We start from the raw sequence: 14,605 nt of genomic DNA, 5'->3' as shown, positions 1-14,605 counted from the left end.
ATGCAGCACTATTTACAATAGCCAGGACATGGAAGCAACCTAAATGTCCATCGACAGAGAAATGGATAAAGATGTAGTACATATATGCAATGGAATATTACTCAGCCATAAAGAAGAATGAAATAATGCCATTTGAAGTGACATGGATGGACCTAAAGATTGTCATACTGAGTGAAGTTAGTCAGACAGAGAAAGACAAGTATCATATGATATCGCTTATATGGGGAATCTAAAAATATGAACCTATTGACAAAACAGCAGTTGAGTCACAGATGTAGAAAACAAACTTATGGTTACCAAAGGGGAAGTGGGGGGAGGGATAAATTGGGAGATTGGGATTGACATATACATACTACTATATATAAAATAGATCACTAATAAGAGCCTACTGTATAGCACAGGGAACTCTACTCAATACTCTGTAATGACCTATAATGGGAATAGAATCTAAAAAAGAGTGGATATATGTATATGTATAACTGATTCACTTTGCTGTGTAGCAGAAACTAATACAACACTGTAAATCAACTCTACTTCAATAAAAATTAATTTAAAAGTATCTTTATCACAAGAAAAAAATTGTAACTATGTATGGGGACAAATGTCAACTAGATTTATTGTGGGGATCATTTTGCAGTTTATACAAATATCAAATCCTTATGTCATACACCCAAAACTAATATAATGGTTTATGTCAATTATACCTCAATAATAAAAATATTTGAAAAGTTAAAAATTAGAAAAAATTTTTTAAAATTTATAAGCCAGTTGTTAACTGTTGGTAGCTTGAAATTAGCCATGGTGGGAGGATTTATGCCTCAAAAATCAACAAACACTATAAATTAGGAATTTTTTTCCCCCAGAAAGCTAGCCTACCAGTACACCATGACCCATTCTCTTCCTTTTAAATATACATACAGACATATATGTATGTATACATATATATGTGCGTGTGTGTGTATATCACCTTATTTCTTGTAAGCAACAGCCATTGAATAATCTGATCATTCTCCTTTCCACAGAGACAGTTATTCTGGTAAATTGCCATAGGTCTCTCTGGGAAAATGTGAAAGTGATCAGTATTGCCTAAACTTGCTGGGCATTGTAGGATTCTTCCTCGAGAGAACACAGCCACCCCTTTGATTGGCTCTAAGATTGAGAACTGAGACAACTGTAAAGACTAGGGGAGGGTTTCATTATTTTCCATTGTAGTAAACTATATCATCTCTCTGTTGCTACATTGTTGACATTTTTTGTATTTTAAAAATTATTACATACCTTTAAAAATTAAGAAAAAGTTGCAAGGATAGTACAAAGCTCTCTTATTTGCCTCTTACTCATATTCACCAATTGTTTATATTTTGCTCTCACTGCATTTTTATTCTTTCTCTCTCCATGTGTGTGTGAAATTTTGTCTGAATTATTTGAGTAAGTTGGAGATAATGCACCCACTTTAATGTAAATGTTTTAAGTGTTTATTTCTTAAGAACAAGGACATTCTCTTAATAACCATAGCAACAACTATCAAAATAAAAATTGACAGTAATATAATTCTGATATTAAATTGACACCATATGCAGATTCCATCTCCATAATGTGGTCTCAATAATGTTTTTCATATATAGCTGTTATATCTTCCAGTCCAGGATCTAATGCAAGAACATACACTGCATTTAGTATCCTTTCTCCTTAGTCTCCATTACTGTGAAAGAGTTCCACAGGCTTTGTCATTTTTGAATTTGACTTTTGTGAAAAGTAGAGGGCAATTATTTTGTAGAATGTCCTTCAATTTGGATTTTTCTAATATTTCCTCATGATTAGACTTAGATTATGTATTGGGGACATGAATATGACAGAAGAGGGGTGGAATATTTCTCATGGCTTTATATCAGGAAATGCATGGTATTAATTTGCTCCAGTATAGTAAATTTGATCATGTGGTTAAGGTGGCATCTGCCTATAAGCGTTTCTCCACTATAAAATTCCATTTTCCTCCTTTGTTCTTAGGTAATGTGGGAGAGATATAGACTTTGATTTTATGCAATTATTCTGTCCTTCATTTAACTTTTACCCTCTTGTTTAAGTATCCACTGATGATTTTCTCACAGAATCAACTTTTTCTATACTTTTTATTTGGCATTCAACCTCAGTAAAAAAACACATCCATGCATGCATGTAAGTCACTATGGATTTACGGACCACTGTTTCTTGAATGAGTTAAAATCTATTGTTATTATTGTTTGTTGTTCTTAGAGTGACCAGTATGAGTCCCTCAAGATAATCCCTGTGTCCTTTTGACATGTCCCATCATTCTTAGAGCATTTTCTTATTTTCTAGCATGAGAAAATGTTCCAGTCTCATGTACCTTCCCTTCCTCAGCCCTAAAATCAGTCTTTTCTTCTAAGGAGCCTAGGGTTCCTTTTAGTGGAGAATTGTATTTAGAAAAATATATTTGACCTGTAGATGTTCTTATTATTATATAATAATAATAGACCTTTTCAACAGATGGAGCAAAGAAAAAAAAATTACCCACCCCCCCGCCCTAGGCATGGTATTTCCTTAGTTAGGCCATGCTGAGACTTGCCCCCAGTTATTGCTCTAGAAACAAGGAAAGGTAAGGTTTTAAGAATGGCAAGCATCATCTTTCAAGGTGCCTGCCTTAGTTGAGGACCTTGCATATTCTTAATTTTGAAGAAATCACCTTCTTTGTTGTAGTAGGCTAATTTAAAAAAAGCTGCAATGGGTTCATAATGACCTAAAGAATTTAAAATTGACTATTTTTCTCTCTGGAATAAGAGGCTCTAAAAGGTATTTTCTACCAGTATTTGAAATCAGAATTTCACAATTGTTAGAAATGACAAAAATGACCCTGAAATTATCTTATTTTACAAATAAGTATACTAAGACAAAAAAGTTATTTGTTTACAGTCTTGGGACTATGAGTAGTAGAATCCAAAGCAGATTACTTTGCTTGGCTTAATGGTTATTTGTTTAGTATATTTTCTCTTCATAGCGGCCGTTGTATGTTACATACTGAATGACTGCATGACTGTTTCAGAGAAACATTATTTTCTTTGTACAGAAGACAAACATAACCTTTTCTGCTCCAAATATTAAGTGTTTGATTGTAGAGTCACATATCCTAATTCTGGGTGGAATTTGATGTCTATATGACACACATCATCTGGTTACGAAAGGAAAGTGCAGTTGGCAAGTAGATTGCTGGTTCACGGCTATATAGATATAAATATTATGAATGAGGTAAAGTTTTATTTTGGGGTTATTTTGGTCTCCTACATGTTTGCTGCTTTCAATCTGCACTGCATTTTAATGTCATCAGGCAATCTTCTACCTCCTCTCCAGAAAAATTGGTGGCAATATATTTGTAGTGAAACCTCCAGAGCCAATTTTATTCTTCACACCCACATGTTCTCTTTCCACAGTTACTCTATAAATCTTTGTTTTCCTTGTTTATTTAGAGCTCTCTGACACCACGCTTCAGTGACTTCTTTAGCTTTCTTTCTACTTGGTAATAGTTTTTGCCAGTGGCTCTCAAAGGACCATGAGAGTATCTGGGAAATGTAACGTCTATGGAGCAGCACAAACTTTGCTTTATAAATAAAGATTTCTAGTAGCAGTGTTAATTGACTCAAATATCAGACCTGGGCTGTATATTTAAAAATAAAGCCTATATATATATATATATATATATATATATATATATATATAGGCTTTATTTTTAAATATACATATATATGTATACATACATATTCATATATATATATATATATATATATATATATATATATATATAAATGTGGAATGATGTTTAGGTTAGGGTCAGTGTATGTAGTGAGTTCAACCTTGTAAAGAATCTGTATTTTACACACACTATATAAGGATGTAATTACTTCACCCAGACTTGGAATGTTAGACATGTAAGCTGATATCACAGAATGATAAATGGGATATTTCTTGTTCCTTCTTAATAGACAGATGGGGCCCCAGCTGAAAACAGAGGCTTTCTAAAGAGACCAACAAACAATTGGAGACATAACTACTTTTTAGGATTTGTTAAGAGGCTGTACAATGAACCCTGCCACACTCAACTATTAGCCAAACACTATCCCCTCCCTTATTCTGACCATTCCTTGCCAGTTGCAGAAAGAAGGAGGAATGAGAGTATAGACTGTGTTCCTGCTCCTACTTCAAACTCCTTAAGCCATGAGTCTTGCCTAAGGTGGAGAACAGAATAAATTGTGTGTATTTGTGCGTGTGTAAATTGGAAACATGTTCTTTTTTTATTGAAATATAGTTGATTTACAATGTTGTGTTAATTTCTGCTGTATAGTGAAGTGACTCAGTTATACATATTCATACATTCTTTTTCATTCTTTTCCATTATGGTTTATCACAGGATATTGAATATAGTTCCCTGTGCTATACAGTAGGACCTTGCTGTATATCCACATGTTCTTTTACCACTAAATCCTTCCACTTTTATGCCTTAAGAATAAAAACACTCCCTACATAATGATTGAATAATTATCAATATCAGGATATTTAACATTTTACATAATTCTCTAATACACAGTGTGTATGCATGCGTGTGTGTATACACACATATATATGTCACTATCTTGAGAAATACCTCAACATGAATTTGTCTGATGTTTATGATCAGTTTCAGCTATTACATTTTTGTCAGGAATATCACAGAAGGGATATTGTGTCCTACTCAAGGCATAATGTAAAAGGCATGTGATATTAATTTGATCATATGGTTAAAGGTTATCAGCAAAGCTTATCTACTATGAAGTCACTATATTTCCTTTTCCCCTTCATAATTATTAAATACTTTGTGAGGAGATATTTTGAAATTATGTAAATACCATTTTTCTTAGCAAAATTATACTCAATCATTTTAGCATTCATTGATTTTCTAATTCCATCATTTCTATTTTTTTTAATTTGTAGGAATGAATTTATTTACTTCAAGCATACTAGTTAACAACTGTTTACAAATTTGGGAAAGAAAATCAGTTCTAATCTTCCATTTAACAAACAACTCTTACTTACTGAGCCCTACTGTATACAGAGTGCTGAAATGAACCAACTAACTGCTGATGAGACCATTTTTAATTCATGTATCTATTTAACAAATTTTATTTTATGTGTCAGGCACTGTACTTTAGGCACTGGAAATCCAATGGTGAATAAAAACAGACATGATTCTGTCCTTTGGAGTTTACTGTCTACTGAAGGAAACGGTTACTAAATGAACGGTCATAGACATAAATATATAGCTACTTTTTTTTTTTTTTTTAATATAGAGCTACTTTTAAGTGAGAATGATACAGTACAGATGCCTGGTGCTAGGAGGGTAAAATAGTAGAGGGACTGACTTTGTATTGGCAAGAATCCTTCCCTGCTGAAAGGATGACTGACCTGAAATGTGAAGGATAAGGGGCATTAACTTTGGGTAGAAGGGGAAAGAGTATTTCAGGCAGGTGCAAAGGCCCTGCAGTTGGAGTTAGTGTAGTGCTTTCGGAGAATTGAAAGGACAATGTTTTTTGACCTAGAGGACAAAGGCAAGCGGATGTGTGTGATAAACCTCTAAATTCCTTCTCTTGTAATACTTCAAGCTGCCTTTTTTTTAGTTTTGCTTTCATTTGTCCATTTGTTCATTCTTGGATTCATTCAGGCATTCAACAAATGATTATTCCATGTCATTATTCTGTGGCAGGTACTGTGTTAGGTACAGATACAACAGTGAGTAAGTCCACAGACCCTGGTCCCAAAGATCTCACAGGAAAAGAGAAAAGGATGCCCAGGTGCTATGGGATCACAGAGGAAGAACATTCATCTTGGTTTCCCATCACTCATCCCTCCATTTATGCCCTGGTGATTTGTTACTCATAATTTAAGGCCCAGCTCAATAACCCTGCAATGCCTTCTCTGACATGCTTGGTAACCACTTTGTCTCCCGCTGCCAATGGCTAACTGCTTCTATGCAACTTTGTACATAAAAATAATTGCTGCTGTTTATTGAACATCTCTGTGCCAGGGATTTAGTTCTTAGTGTAGTATAGGCAACCCTACAAGATAATTAAAATAATGCCAACCTCACAGATAAAGAAACACACAGATTAAGAAACTCACTCCTTTTTCTGTGTTTTCTACCTTTTGAGTAGTACTCACTGTCAATCTAGCTGTCCAAACCAGAAAACCTTTCCCTCTACCCTACATCTAGTCAGATGCCAAGTCCTATAAATTCCAGCTGCCTAACAGCCATAAATCTGTCCCCACCTACCCATTCACACTGCCACTAGTTCAACTTGGGCCATTATCATCTCTCAGCAATGTTCCTGCAGTAGCTTCTTTGCGAATCTTCTGTGCTTCACATTGACATGAATATGATCATTCTAAAGTACAGATCTGATCATGCCAATGCCCTGCTTAAAGTCCTTGAGTGGGTCTCCATGACTCTTAAAGGAAAAAAAAAATCCAAGACCCTTAACTCAGCCTATAGGACCCTTTAGGCTACTACCTACTTCTTTACCTTCATTTCATCCAGTCAGACTTCACAGTCTACACTGGAAGCCTCAATGAGCTTCTCAATGTTTCCCGCATTGCCAAGTATTCTTTTGCCTCTAGCCCATCACTTCTTCTGTTATTATTTGTGAACAGTCTACTTCAAGGAATGACCCTTCCTTCCTTCCTGTCTGCATGGCTTCATGGATTCTTGTTTTATTCAATGGGTTTTAGTTCCTTATTGTTATTTACATATTTTGATGTTCAAGATATCCTAGATTGTCCAGTTTAAATGCCTTAAAGCTAGCATTTATATACTTTTCATATGTTCCCATCATTATTTGGACATTTTATTCACTTATGGCATAACAAAATGTTCCAGGAAAGATTCACTTTTCCTGTACTTAGATTGAGTCTATTTTCCAAGAGCCCTGTTTCCCTTTATTGGAAAATGACTGTTGGAAACCAAGATCTGGGTTCTGAATATGCCCATTGTTATTGGTATGTCACTGTTTTATACCCTCTCAGTGGACAAGCTGAGGAAAATTCTTCAATAATGTTCTCCCTGACTCCTCTTATTTTTAATGGATTTACTTATTTGTTCAAACCTATATGATATACAAAAAGTAGTTTGAGAATTGATAACCCATGCCATTGTTAAAAACAAACTTACTAATTAAAAAATTGTTTGTAGTTCTTTTTTTATAATAAAATTTACATATAGTGAAATGTTCCAATTTTAAATGTACACTTTTATTTTTGACAAACGCATACACCAATGTAACCCACATCTCTATCAAGACATAGAATATTTCCATACCCTATAAGGTTCCCTCCAGCCTCTTCCCAGAGGAGATAAATCAGAAATAATATTAGAATTTTAATTTTAATTAGAATTTTAATTTTAATGCATTTTAATAACTAGAGTAATTGAACAATTATGAGATTTTTTCCAAAGATATAATTTACAGATAAGAAAGTGTTATATTTGTTCATTTGTTTGATAGCACATGATTAACAATTTATTGGAAAATATTTGTTTACTACATTACTGAAGAATATGCCATTACACAAGTTTTAAATTCAATAACTCTAATTTTCTTTCTTTACAGATGAAACTACTGAAGCTAAGAGAGAATCTAGGCTTATCCCAGTTTACAAAGTTGCTTTGTACTATCTATAGGATTAAAAGTTATATATTTCCACATATAACTTGAAAATTGTTTTTGTATCCTTCTTAAACAGAAGTCTAGTTCAACTCCAGTTTTAAAAAACAAAACAGAATGCAGGTCATCAGTTCAACCTTATGACTTTCTAACAAGGTCCAACGAGATCTCATTCATTTTCTCAGTAACATACCATTGGACACACAGAGTAAGATAAAAACTTGCAGCACAAAAAGCCCAGATTGACAGATAATTTAATGAGAGAATCTGAAAGAAATTGACATACATTATAAAGCAGATTAGATTTATTAACAATAAAATCTGCTTATGCTACAACACAAGATGAAGCTTGGGTTTGCTTCATGAAACAGAATGTGGTAGGTGTTGCCAATTGATTACAAATTCTTCACTCCCTCTCTATAATAGAATTAATTGATGCATGCTCCTATTTGACTTTGCAGTAGGTTGCTCTCACTAGAATGGGCAAAGTATCTTTTTCTGCCCCATTTATTTTGAACTTGACCATGTAACGTGCCTTGGCCAATGAAATGTGGACAGTTATGACAATGTGCCACTTCTAAACCAAGATATTACGAAGTATACTGTTTCTACTTGTTCTTTTTACACTTCTATCAGTCCCCATGAGAAAGACATGTCCTAGATACAAGGATGGTGGGAGACACATGGAACAGGCCTGAAGCAGCACCACCCAGCTGACCAATGAACCAAGAAGCAAGCAAATTACATGTTACTTTAAGCCACTGAGATACTGAGGTTGTTTGTTTCATAGCAAAAACAGATTAATGTACAGAGATAGCCTGGAAAAAACGCACACGGTTGGGAGTCAATTTCTAACTCAGGAACACAAAGTATTTCTTTCTATTCCTCAACAACTGTTTGGTGATGGTGGTGCACCCTCTACACTGTTATTTTCAGCTCTCATGGAAATGATTGCTGCACACATGCAGAGTCTTCAAATTTAAAAAAATAACAATAAAACAAAGAACAGAAAAACTTCTTGGTTTGAAGTGGCAATTGCTAAGTGATAGGATGGACCCCTGGGTAGTTCAATTGTAGATCTGAAAAAGGACCACCATACAAATGTAGACTGAGATCAAGAAAAATTTCTCCATTCTTTCTGTTGGCAAACACTGAGTCTTGACTGATGATGAGTAAGAAGAAAAGTAACACAAAACAACATAGGGCCCATGAGCAAAAAGTGCCATGGGTATAAGGAAAGATATTGGACAAAGCACTCAGTAATCTAAAAGGAAAAAAATCCTCAGAATATAATCTACTGCTGAATAGAAAATAAGTTCTATTTGATGAACTGCATAGTATAAAAAAATGCAGAAAAAATAGGAAAGGAGAAGAAGAAATTCACAAGCAGGAAGGAGAGTAATAAAAGAAATAACACTACAGAATTAGATAAAAAGACAACAAAAAGATACCTGTATCTATATATTTAGATCAATGGCAAAATAAAAATTAGAATAAATAATATTTAGTGCTATGACAGTATTGATATTTTTTGAAAGCCTGTGCCACAATTTAAAGTTTTCATATTATTGAATATTTTGTTTCCAATTTTTGAAATTATAAGGATTTTATTTAAAGTATATTAATATTTATATTTTAGATGATCATTTATTCTTTATGAAGTTAAAAATATTTTGGATATTTTTAGATGGCTATAACCTTTTATATGTATAACTCTAGAAAACAGTATTATAATAGCACCCTTGAAGCTCTTTCATCTAATGATAAATAAGGTTTTGATTAACTTTTTGATGAATAAATATTTTTATTCTGATTATTTCTTAAGATTATATTCCAGAAATTGGATATTTTGGCCAAAGTTTCTTAAGTTTAAAGATGCTATTTGACTTCAAGAAGTTTACTCATGTTCCTCATAATATCCTGCCTCCCTCTCAGATACTGAAAAATTACTCTTTGCAATGGTTCTGCTAATTTCCATTCCCATAAACAATGCAATTTGTTAGGCTTTAGCCAGCACTGAGAATTTTAACTGTTTAAACTCTAGGAATCTGATAGGATTATAGTAACGCAGGGACCTTTTCTGGAACTCCTGAGAATGAGAAGCTCTCTTTCTTATACTGTGGAGCAAGGAGGCCATATAAGCCTATAGTAGCCACGGTTCCCTATGGGGGGCAAAATAAATCTAACACAGAGAAGAGACATGTTTGAGGAAAATCTAAATTCTGATGACGTCACCTGAATTCAAGTATTTTCATATTACTTTGAACAGTATCTTGGATTACTTTATATGTCAGTGAATTCCTTTTTTTTTTTTTTTAGTGCTTAAAATAGCTTGAGTTGGACTTCTGTAGTGTACAACAGAATAATGTATCCTAACACATAGGCAAATTGTTATTATTTTTGTATATTCAATTTGAATATTTTTTCAACTTGTGATAACACTGTCAGTTATGCTAAATATGCTCAACTATACACTTGCAGTGTAAGCTTTTCAGAGTTTTGATCACAGATAGCCTTTTAAAACCTCTTGAATGTGATTGGTTCAAGATGGTGGAGTAGAAGGACGTGCTCTCACTCCCTCTTGCTAGAACACTGGAATCACAACTAACTGCTAAACAATCATCAACGGGGACACTGGAACTCACCAAAAAAGATACCCCACATCCAAAGACAAAGGAGAAGCCACAATGAGATGGTACGAGGGGCACAATCACAATAAAATCAAATCCCATAATTGCTGGGTGGGTGACTCAAAAACTGGAGAACATTTATACCACAGAAGTCCACCCACTGGAGTGAAGGTTCTGAACCCCACGTCAGGCTTCTGAACCTGGGAGTCTGGCAACGGGAGAAGGAATTCCTAGAGAATCAGACTTTGAAGGCTAACGGGATTTGATTGCAGGACTTCGACAGGACTGGGGGAAAAAGAGACTCCCCTCGTGGAGGGCACACACAAAGTACTGTGCACATCGGGACCCAGGGGAAGGAGCAGTGACCCCATAGAGACTGAACCAGACCTACCTGCTAGTGTTGGAGGGTCTCCTGCAGAGATGGGGGGTGGCTCTGTCTCACCGTGAGGACAAGGACACTGGCAGCAGAAGTGCTGGGAAGTACTCCTTGGCATGAGCCCTCCCAGCGTCCGCCATTAGCCCCACCAAAGAGCCCGGGTAGGCTCCAGTGTTGGGTCACCTCAGGCCAAACAACCAACGGGGAGGGGACACAGCCCCACCCATCAGCAGGCAAGCTGATTAAAGTTTTACTGAGCTCTGCCCACCAGAGCAACATCCAGCACTACCCACCATCAGTCCCTCCCATCAGGAAACTTCCACAAGCCTCTTAGATAGCCGCATCCACCAGAGGGCAGACAGCAGAAGCAAGGAGAACTACAGTCCTGAAGCCTGTGGAACAAAAACCACATTCACAGAAAGATAGACAGATGAAAAGGCAGAAGGCTATGTTCCAGATGAAGGAGCAAGATAAAATCCCAGAAAAACAACTAAATGAAGTGGAGATAGGCAACCTTCCAGAAAAAGAATTCAGAATAATGATAGTGAAGATGATCCAGGACCTTGGAAAAACAATGGAGGCAAAGATCGAGAAGATGCAAGAAATGTTTAACAAAGATCTAGAAGAATTAAAGAACAAATAAACAGAGGTGAACAATACAATAACTGAAATGAAAAATACACTAGAAGGAATCTATAGCAGAATAACTGAGGCAGAAGAACGGATAAGTAACCTGGAAGACAAAATGGTGGAATTCACTGCCATGGAACAGAATAAAAAAAAAAAAGAATGAAAAGAAATGAAGACAGCCTAAGAGACCACTGGGACAACATTAAACACAACAACATTCGCATTATAGGGGTCGCAGAAGGAGAAGAGAGAAAGGACCCAAGAAAATATTTGAAGAGTTATAGTCGAAAACTTCCCTAAGATGGGAACGGAAATAGCCACCCAAGTCCAGGAAGCACAGAGCGTCCCATACAGGATAAACCCAAGGAGAAACACGCTGAGACACATAGTAATCAAATTGGCAAAAATTAAAGACAAAGAAAAATTATTGAAAGCAGCAAGGGAAAAATGACAAATAACATACAAGGGAACTCCCATAAGGTTAACAGCTGATTTCTCAGCAGAAACTCTACAAGCCAGAAGGGAGTGGCATGATATACTTAAAGTGATGAAAGGGAAGAACCTACAACCAAGATTACTCTACCTGGCAAGGATCTCATTCAGATTTGATGGAGAAATCAAAAGCTTTACAGACAAGCAAAAGCTAAGAGAATTCAGCACCACCAAACCAGCTCTACAACAAATGCTAAAGGAACTTCTCTAAGAGGGAAACACAAGAGAAGAAAAGGACCTACAAAAACAAACCCAAAACAACTAGGAAAATGGTAATAGGAACACACATATTGATAATTACCTTAAACGTGAATGGATTAAATGCTCCAACCAAAAGACACAGGCTTGCTGAATGGATACAAAAACAAGACTCATATATATGCTGTCTACAAGAGACCCACTTCAGACCTAGGGACACATACAGACTGAAAGTGAGGGGATGGAAAAAGATATTCCATGCAACTGGAAATCAAAAGAAAGCTGGAGTAGCAATAGTCATATCAGATAAAATAGACTTTAAAATAAAGAATGTTACAAGAGACAAGACACTACATAATGATCAATCAATCCAAGGGATCAATCCAAGAAGATATAACAATTATAAATATATATGCACCCAACATAGGAGCACTGCAATACATAAGGCAACTGCTAAGAGCTATAAAAGGGGAAATTGAAAGTAACACGATAATAGTGGGGGACTTTAACACCTCACTTACACCAATGGACAGAACATCCAAACAGAAAGTTAATAAGGAAACACAAGCTGTAAATGACACAATAGACCACATAGATTTAACTGATATTTATAGGACATTCCATCCAAAAACAGCAGATTACACTTTTTTCTCTAGTATGCACAGAACATTCTCCAGGATAGATCACATCTTGGGTCACAAATCAAGCCTCAGTAAATTTAAGGAAATTGAAATCATATCAAGCATCTTTTCTGACCACAGCGCTATGAGATTAGAAATCAATTACAGGGAAAAAAACGTAAAAAACACAAACATATGGAGGCTAAACAATACGTTACTAACTAACCAAGAGATCACTGAAGAAATCAAAGAGGAAATCAAAAAATACCTAGAGACAAATGACAATGAAAACACGATGATCCAAAACCTATGAGATGCAGCAAAAGCAGTTCTAAGAGGGAAGTTTATAGCTATACACGCCTACCTCAAGAAACAAGAAAAATCTCAAATAAACAATCTAACCTTACACCTAAAGGAACTAGAGAAAGAAGAAGAAACAAAACCCAAAGTTAGCAGAAGGAAAGTAATCATCAAGATCAGAGCAGAAATAAATGAAATAGAAACAAAGAGAACAATAGCAAGGATTAATAAAACTAAAAGCTGGTTCTTTGAGAAGATAAACAAAATTGACAAACCGTTAGCCAGACTCATCAAGAAAAAGAGGGAGAGGACTCAAATCAATAAAATTAGAAATGAAAAAGGAGAAGTTACAAGAGACACCGCAGAAATACAAAGCATCATAAAATGGACAACCTGGAAGAAATGGATAAATTCTTAGAAAGGTATAACCTTCCAAGATTGAACCAGGAAGAAACAGAAAATATGAACAGACCAATCACAAGTAATGAAATTGAAACTGTGGTTAAAAATCTTCCAACAAACAAAAGTTCAGGACCAGATGGCTTCAAAGGTCAATTCTATCAAACATTTAGAGAAGAGCTAACACTCATCTTTCTAAAACTCTTCCAAAAAATTGCAGAGGAAGGAACACTCCCAAACTCATTCTATGAGGCCTCCATCACCCTGACACCAAAACCAGACAAAGATACTATAAAAAAGAGAAAATTACAGACCAATATCCCTGATGAATATAGATGCAAAAACCTCAACAAAATACTAGCAAACAGGATCCAACAACATATTAAAAGGATCATACACCACAATCAAGTGGGATTTATCCCAGGGATTCAAGGATTCTTCAATATATGCAAATCAATCAATGATACATCATATTAACAAATTGAAGAATAAAAACCATATGATCATCTCAAGAGCTGCAGAAAAAGCTTTTGACAAAATTCAACACCCATTTATGATAAAAACTCTCCAGAAAGTGGGCATAGAAGGAACCTACCTCAACATAATAAAGGCCATATACAACAAACCCGCAGCAAACATCATTCACAATGGTGAAAAACTGAAAGCATTTCCTCTAAGATCAGGAACAAGACAACAATGTCCACTCTCACCACTATTATTCAACATACTTTTGGAAGTCCTAGTCATGGCAATCAGAGAAGAAAAAGAAATAAAAGGAATACAAATTGGAAAAGAAGAATTAAACTGTCACTGTTTGCAGATGACATGATACTATACATAGAGAATCCTAAAGATGCCATCAGAAAACTACTAGAGCTAATCAATGAATTTGGTAAAGTACAGGATACAAAGTTAATGCACAGAAATCTCTTGCATTCCTATACACTAATGATGAAAAATCTGAAAGAGAAATTATGGAAACACTCCCATTTACCATTGCAACAAAAAGAATAAAATACCTAGGAAGAAACCTACCTAGGGAGACAAAAGACCTGTATGCAGAAAACTATAAGACACTGATGAAAGAAATTAAAGATGATACCAACAGATGGAGAGATATACCATGTTCTTGGATTGGAAGACTCAATACTGTGCAAATGACTATACTACCCAAAGCAACCTACAGATTCCATGCAATCCCTATCAAATTACCAATGGCATTTTTTACGGAACTAGAACAAAAAATCTTAAAAGTTGTAT

The 14,605-nt window shown here is 35.3% G+C and overlaps 1 protein-coding gene across 2 annotated transcripts in view; it reads left to right on the top strand.

Annotated features, from left to right (window-relative positions):
- The window catches only part of TMTC2 (transmembrane O-mannosyltransferase targeting cadherins 2), a 900,074-nt gene extending 892,351 nt beyond the window's left edge, over positions 1–7,723 (top strand). Inside the window, exon 14 of one of the 2 annotated variants that reach the window (XM_057556839.1) lies at positions 7,647–7,723. The gene's annotated coding sequence lies outside the window, so the exon portion shown is untranslated. The remainder of the gene's footprint in view (positions 1–7,646) is intronic. The other variant, XM_057556840.1, reaches the window with a different exon arrangement.
- Positions 7,724–14,605: the final 6,882 nt, after the last annotated feature.

Source organism: Balaenoptera acutorostrata, chromosome 11, assembly GCF_949987535.1.
Source record: "Balaenoptera acutorostrata chromosome 11, mBalAcu1.1, whole genome shotgun sequence".
NCBI classification, from domain to species: Eukaryota; Metazoa; Chordata; class Mammalia; order Artiodactyla; family Balaenopteridae; genus Balaenoptera; species Balaenoptera acutorostrata.
The sequence above is the reverse complement of the archived record's forward strand: the minus strand, read 5'-3'. Positions and strand labels throughout refer to the sequence as shown.